Below are 7,972 nucleotides of genomic sequence, written 5' to 3' on the forward strand. Positions count from 1 at the left end.
TTGTGAAGACTCAAAGAGGTAGTGGATAGAAAGAACCTGAGGCAGTGCAGGACACTGGTCTCCAAACTATTGCCTCTTCAGCCCTTTATTCATTAATTCATCTTTCCAGTAGACACTTATTGAACACTTACTGCATGTATGGAATTGTGTTCAATGTTGAGGGAGAGTCAAAGATTAATAAGACGTAATGTTTGTCCTTAAGGATTTTATAAGTGAATAGGGGAAGCTGAGACAGAGGCAGGGTGACTTTCAATTACAAGGCAGAGATTGGTCCCACCAAGCATGGTTGAATAAGGCTTCACAGAAAAGGCTCCACCAAGAGAGGGGAAGGAGAAACAGGTATTCCATGCAGAGAGAACATCATGACAAAAGGCATTGTGCAGGTTTGGATGTATTATGTCCCCCAAAATGCCATGTTCTTTGTTGCAGTCTTGTGGGGTCAGACCTTAGTATTGATTAGGTTGGAATATTTAGATTAAGTTGTTTCCATGGAGATGTGACCTACCCAACTGTAGGTGATAACTCTGATTGAATTATTTCCATGGATGTGTGGCCCCACCCACTCAGTGTGGGTCTTGATTTAATCAATGGAGTCCTATAAAAGAGCTTACAGACAGAAGGAGCTCGCTGCTGCAGCCGAGAAAGCTATTTTGAAACCAGAACCCTAGCGCAGATGCCAGCCACATGCCTGTGCCTTCCCAGATGACAGAGGATTTCAGATGCCATCAGTGTTCTTCATTGAAGCTACCCTCTTGTTGATGCATTTGTTTGCACACTTTCATGGCCTTAGGACTGTAACTTTGTAACCAAATAACCCCCCTTTAAAAAAGCCAATCCGTTTCTGGTATTTTGCATAACGGCAGCATTAGCAAAATAACAGGCACCAAGGCAGAGACTAGCACAGCTTGTTAGGGGGGTAGGGGCTAAAAGGGGGCTGGGAGCTGGGGGGTGGGTTAGAAAGGTAGACATTGAGCCCAAAGACAAATCTTGGGAATTTGCAGTTCATCTTGCAAGCAATGGGGAGCCATAGATGTTTTTATAGCAAGAATGAGATATAATGAAGCTAAGAATCAGATTTGGGAGGTGAGGTAGGAACTTGAAGCATGGATTCCAGTCTTGAGGGAGCAAGAGGAGAACCTGGGTTTTGATCCCAGCTCTGAAATCAGGCATATCACCCATTGTTATGGGCTTCACATTCCCACCTGTAAAACTCAAGGATTACCCAAATGGCCTGGTGTACAAGCTCTTCACAGCAGACCCGGCTTCTCCCCCATCTTCGGCATCCCCCAGCTTCCCAGCAGCCCAGCCTGGCACTCTCCACCCAAAGCAAGAATGCTGGGCACTGCCAACCCTGGGCGCCAGGCAGAGCTGGCTCAACAAGGCTCTAGGGTCACAGGCAGCAGCTCGGGCGGCTCCAGGGAGAAGCTGGGCTCGTGGCTGTTCCTCTCCCACCTGCACATGGCAGCCAAGTTGGCTAACAAAAGAGGTTGAGTAGTAAGTCCTTGCAAGCTCAATAGCTTACTGCCATTTAGCTGCTGAGCTGTGGCGAAGACAGTGTGCTTGCTCGCTCGCTCCTGCCTTATTTCTCTCCTGCTCTTGCTCTCTCTTGATCTGCTTGGTGTTCGGCCAGAGCTTTGTCCCGGAATTAAGAGAAGCTGCCTGGGGGTGGGGAGGAAAAGAGGCGGAGGGGAGAGCCTGGCCCACATGGCCCGAGTCCAAATCCTCTCTTGGCCGAGTGCCCGGGGTGGTCCTAGCTTAGTGTCAGCCTGCGGCAGGGAGGAAGCCAAAGGGAAAGCTGACAGCTAGAGTCAAGGTTTGGTGCGGAGGAGGAGGGGGCTGCCTGAGGAGCTAGAGATGAAGCGTTAGGGAAAGGAAAGAATGAAGACCCATAAACAGACAGTGCAGAGGGCAACTCATCACAGTGAGTTGGGGTGTGCACGCATGTGCGTGTGCACTTGTATACACATGTACAAAAGCCCATGCTTTATAAGCAACTCGATGCCCTTAACACCTCTAGCTACGTATGACTGTGTTTGGAGAACTTTCACCAAGTACGAGGAAGCCCTTGGAGTGCACATGCAATCCCAGGTAGATCCCTCTCTGTGGAGGGCCATCCACGTGTTTGCTCCTTAAGTCGTCTGCCCATTATTAAGTATGTTTACTGTCATTACAATGCATGGTCCATGAGGGCAGGAAGTTTTGGTAGTTTTGTTCAGAGCTGTATCCCCAATTCCTAGAACAGCACATGGCCCATAGCAGAACCCCCATAATTATCTGTTCAATATGTGAAGCTGTCATTCTGTGTGCCCATGTGTGTGAAGCTATCCTTGTGTATGTGTATGTGTGTGTGTTGTGTAGTTCTGCAGATTCTGTATAGCTGGGTGTTTGCACGCATCCTCTCAGTGTATGCTATACCTGGATACGCTCTGTGCATTGGAAGCCCGTCAGTATTTGCCTAAGAAATGTGAGGTTCGGGACCAGACAGGCAGACATGGATCTGGGGCACGATCTAGAGGGGAGACAAAGCAAGCCAGGAAAAGCAAACGACTCAGGAAGGAAGGCTGTCTGGGCTCCGGGGAAAGGGCAGTACCCGGAAGCAGAGGGTCTTGCGGCCAGCAAATGTGAAAGGAGTAAGAGGTGATTCTGGGGCAGGAAAGCCAATCTCCAAGGGAAGTGCAGACCCTGGAGGACCTGGGGGCTGGGAGGGGGCACAGATGAGGGACTCGTGGGCCAGGGGAATAAGGCAGGAGCAGTGAGCCTTCTTGCCTCATCAGCTTCTTTTCCAGCTCCACTCCAGCTCTCAGAGGCTCCAGCAGTGCATCACAATTTCCTACCACAACATACATTCTCTGGCTCCAGGCCCGTACAGAAGCTGCTCCCTTTCTTGCAACTGCCTCCTCTCCTCTCCCTCTGCTCCCTACTTCCCCTGGCCCACAGCAACATGTCCTTCCTTCAGGGCAGCTCAAAGGTCACCTCCTCCAGGAAGCCTTCCCTATCCTGCAATACCCCTGACCTAAGCTGAACTAGGTATCCCCCTCCACAGCCCCACCAGCCCAGGGCTTCCCTCCACAGTAGCACTCGCCACCATCCTGCACTGTAATCCCGCATGTAGCTCCTCTACAGGATGGTGAGCTCTTGTAGGGAAGAGACCCTTGTATTCATCTAGCATCGCTTCAGATGCACAGTTGGTGGTTAAGAATTCATTTATCTAAAATCGTTAACTGACCACCCAACAGATGTCAGGCAAGGTGCTGGGCATACAATGGGGATGACACAGACATAGCACCCGCCTTCCTGGGTCTCCCCTGCATAGCAGGAGACAGATGAGTCAACACAATGTGAGAAGTGCATAGAAGCAGGACGCACAGGGCACTGTGGGACGGAGGTGTGGACAGTGTCAGGGAAGGCTTCAGAGAGGAAGAAACATCTAAGGCAAGACTGAGCAAATGAGTCCAAGGTCTGAGTCGAACCAGCAGCCGTGCCGAATCAGGGCAGAACCTCCAAAATAATGGCTTGGGGAGACTCATTCCCCTCCATGAGAGGAGATTGGTTTCCAAGTCCACGGTGGGCTAAGCCAGGTGGTGAAACTCTGGGGATGGGCCAGGCCCATCCTTTCACTGGGTTATATTCCTGTCTGTGCCAGTAACTGGCTGTGTGACTTTGGAACAGTCACTAGCTCTCTCTGGGTCTTGGTTTCTTATTTATAAAATGGGAGGGGTGGATTCTGAGCTGTACTTTAAGTTCAGAACCTGACCCTGTGCCAGGGTAAATTTACTGTGTAGTGATGACTCTACACTACAGAGAGAAATTGAGAATAGGGTAATGCAATCAGGGCTTGAATGCTGACTGATTCCAAAGTTGCTGTTTTTTCTTTTTTTTCCATGAGGACACATAACCATATCACAATGAGTCTGGAAAGACTTCAGAGAGAAGCCCAAGCTCCAGCAGTCAGGGTGAGGCTGGCATGGCAGCTGGAGGAACTCCAGTCTCAGCAGGGAACAAGGCACTGTAAGAGTAAGGGCAATCAAGAGGAGCACAGGGGGTGACGGTGGCCAGGGCAGCACCCTCCCAGTCTCTGGAAGGTCAGGAGAGTGAGGTGCCAGGTAGGTCCATTACGTGAACTCAGACCCAAGACCCCATTAGCAGAACTGGGTAAAATCTAAGGCCCAATTACTCAAATGAATGGCTATGAATAAATCATTCCATCAGTCCATAAATATTTGTTAAACACATATGCCAGGCTTGCTTCTGGGCACCGGGGATGCATTGGGGAACAGTCCTTTGCTATCTTGACCCTTGTGATGCTTACATTCTAGCAGGGGGGTAGACAATAAACAGATAAATGGACAGATTACAAAATAAAATGTCAACAGCTGTGGATCAAAATCATGTAAGAGGATAGAGCAATGGGAGCAGGTGACAGTAGCATTATTTTAGATCAGATAGTCAGGGAGGGCTTCTCTAAGGAGGTGGTAGTTGGGCAGTAGCCTCAATGAAGTAAAGGAGCAAAACCCGAGAAAGTCTATGGGAAAAGTGTTCCAGGTGGAGGGAACAGCAAGTACAAGGGCCATGAGGCAGGAAAGTGCTAGACATAGTACTGCAGGGAGGCTTTTGAAACTACAATGTAGTAAGAAGGGAAGAGTGGTAAAAATGAGTTTGGAAATATAGCTACAAGTCAAATTATATAGGGTCAAATCATATAGACCATAGCAGGCAGTTTGGTTTTAATAATAGTAATAGTCAACATTCACAGAGCATGGATTTGTGCCCAACACTAATGCACAATCAGCATTCATTAACCAGTATTTACAGGGTGGCTGGGGGTTGGTGTGATTATCCCCATTGAACAGATGAAGAAACTGAGGCTCAGAGAGGTAAGGAGGTATAAGCAAGGCTGCAGAATGAGTGATGGGAGGTTAGTGTGATTATGCCCATTGAATAGATGAAGAAACTGAGGCTCAGAGAGGTAAGGAGGTTTAAAGCAAGGCTGCAGAATGAGTGATGGAGTCAGAATGTTAGCGCAGCAAAACTTCTGGTTTGCACAAGATGATCCAGTGAAGGTAATTTATCAATACTACCCCTTCTTACTCTCAAAAGTATTCCAGTTTGGATGATAAATTAGATGGTCACCATATAAACTGGAATCCAGGTTTCCGCTTGGGAAGCCTACATGCTGCCCAAAAAGCCATGCTGCCCAGAGGAGAGTAGGGGGCCCGGATCCCTACAGGGCCTGCAGCCTGATGCTAAGGCTCTGCAAATTGCCCTTTGTCAGGGTCCTGACCTGAGGATCAGTATTACTCCCAGAATCTGAGCTGGGAGCTCAGCCTATAGTGGGAGGCAAATGGCCCCAGTGGCAGGGGCAGGGACCAGGTGATTGCTGTAGCAGCCACGTGCATGCATAACTGTGTACTAAACTGGGTGTATATATAACTGCACGTAGGTGGGAGTCTGGGTGCTGGAGCAGGAGAGGCGAGAGGCTGTGCCTCTCAGTACGGTGCTGCAGAGAGGACATCTGCTTGTCAATCGCCCCTGTCATCCCAGAGCCCCTGTGCTTGCGTCCTGCACAGCTCTGCTCTCCATGCTCTGAATGGGCTGTTTGTGCCTACTGGTTCCCCCACTAGACAGCAGCATCTCCAGCCAGAGACAGTGCTTTGCCACCTATGGAATCCTGAGCCCTTATATATCATCATAAAAGTGGTGACATGAGTTACGTACTTGAGCTTTGGAATCACATGCACCTGGTTTTGAACTGTGGCTCTGCTGCTCTGCTGCTTTCTAGCTGTGTGACTGGAGGCAAGAAACTTAGCTTCTCTGAACCTCAATTTCCTCATCTGGAAAATGGCAATAATAATAGTGTCTACATAATAGGGTTGCAGTGAAGACCCAGATAATGCATGCAAAATGCTTAAGAAAGTGCTGGGCACATAACCCTTCCAAACCATTATCTATTAATATTATTACGTGCTAAATATCAGGCAGAACTAACTCCTGAACTACCCCCATCTGGGTCTTGTTTAACCTCTGCATTCTCAGTACCTAGGACAATGCTTCACACATAATTCGAGCACAATAAAACTTTCTAAGCATTTAATAAAATGACTGAATTAACAGGCCTCAGTTTTTGCAGCTGCAAAATGAGAGGGCTGGCTTAGGAAAACTGTTAACACTCTCCTTCCCCTCCAGCTCAGACAGACTAGGATAGGATTCCAGGGTGACCCCCAAAGGAGAGCTAGCTTAGTGCTGCCCACAATGGCCTGCCCTGTCCTCTTCTGTTGACTAGCATCCTGAAAACCACAGGTATGCTGGCACGGCAGATGTCCCCAGGCCCACGGTTGAGGCAGGACAGGTGGGGCAAGTGGGTGCCAGTCTCTGCCTTGGTGGGCATCCACACAGAGAGCATCTGAGACAGAGCCCCACTGCAGCCCGGGTGCCTGGCAAGGGGCTGGGGCTGTTCCAGTTATCACAGCACCACCCAGGAGCAGGAGATAGAGATAACACCCAGCCATCAACAGTCCTCTGTCCAGAAAGACACTCAGTCCCAAACAAAACGAGAACAGCAGTAAGGAGATATCACTCCCTAAGTGAATTAATAAGGTACTCCTTTGGGACAGAAGTGAGCACACAGGCCTGTACTGTTACAGAAGAGAGGGAGAGAGGGAGGGAAGAGGGGGAAACTGAGTCAGAAAGGGAGCCTCATTTTCCTACTATCCCCTAAGAGCTCTCGGGGGCAGACAGGAGAGCCCTGCGTCTGAGTGCCTGCACATCTGACCACAACACTGAGCTCGGTTTCCAGAGAGGGCAGGGATAGTAGGCTGAAATTGTTGGGCCTCAAATCGTGTCAGCTGCAAACATTTGTAGAGACCGGTAGTTTTGTCCACACAGCTGGGGAACCACGCATGGGTCCTCAGCTCAGAAAAGCAACCTTGTCTCTCACCTCCAGCCTCCTGCCTTTGGGCGGGTGGGCAGGGGTCGCAGGGCCTCCCTTCTCCTCCTGGGCCTGACCCTGCCTCTGCAGGCTGTTGTTTCCCACCTTCTCCCACCCCAGAGCCTGAGGACTGGCTTGCCTCTCAGTGGGATGGCTAATAAACCCTTGGGTGACATCAATTGCCATCAGGCATTAGGAGCCTAATGAGAATCATCTTCTTTGATGATTTCCATCCCCTTGGAGAGCTCGGTCAACCACCCCCCCACCCCCACCCCAACCTTGCACCTCAGAAACCTAGACAGATGGGGGGGTGAGGGAGGGGCGAGAGCTGCTCTCCTCAGGCCCTAGCTCCAAACTGAGGCAGCAACAGCAGCAGCTGGGGAGGGGGGGAAGCTTCCAGAAATGGCCCAAGTAAAATGTCACTTTTTGGGATGAAAAGGAAACTAGCAGGGTCAAGAGGGCCAGGACCGAGTCAGGCAGTTAGGGCCTGGGGAGTGTTGAGCACCCCACCTGGTTGAACAGAGGTGGGGGGAGGGGAGGGAGGAGGTGGGCATCCTCAAGATCCATGGGGATTGAAGACCCCGTTCCTCTAGAGGTCGGGTGGGCCTAAGATGCAGCCTCTGGGGGTTGGGGTGTGATACCCAAAGGTGACATAAAATCATTGCCATTGATTGAATGCCTGGCTGACGGTTGACTTGTCGGGTCTGATATGAGTTGCGCTCTAATGGAATGGGCCAGAGGACAGGAAAGAATGCCACCCTTCCCCCTTCATCAGCTGGTGCCAGGGTGAGTGTGCAAGACGGCCAGTTCCCCAGCCACACCTCATGCCCTTTTTAAAAGCTGACAAAACAACCTGTAGGAAGGCATGTCCCCTCCTCTCCGTCCTCACAGCCCCCCACACACAAACACACCCCGGTTCTCTCTCCAACTGCGCCCCCCACCCATTCCCGCACCGGTGAGGGGCTGGACGCGGCCGCTTGGCTGGTTCCCCACCGGGTGTCCTGGAAGGACCCATGTAGACCCTGGGGGTAGGGGTAGGGTGCCCCT

The sequence above is a fragment of the Choloepus didactylus genome, chromosome 18 (genome assembly GCF_015220235.1).
Source record: "Choloepus didactylus isolate mChoDid1 chromosome 18, mChoDid1.pri, whole genome shotgun sequence".
NCBI classification, from domain to species: domain Eukaryota; kingdom Metazoa; phylum Chordata; class Mammalia; order Pilosa; family Megalonychidae; genus Choloepus; species Choloepus didactylus.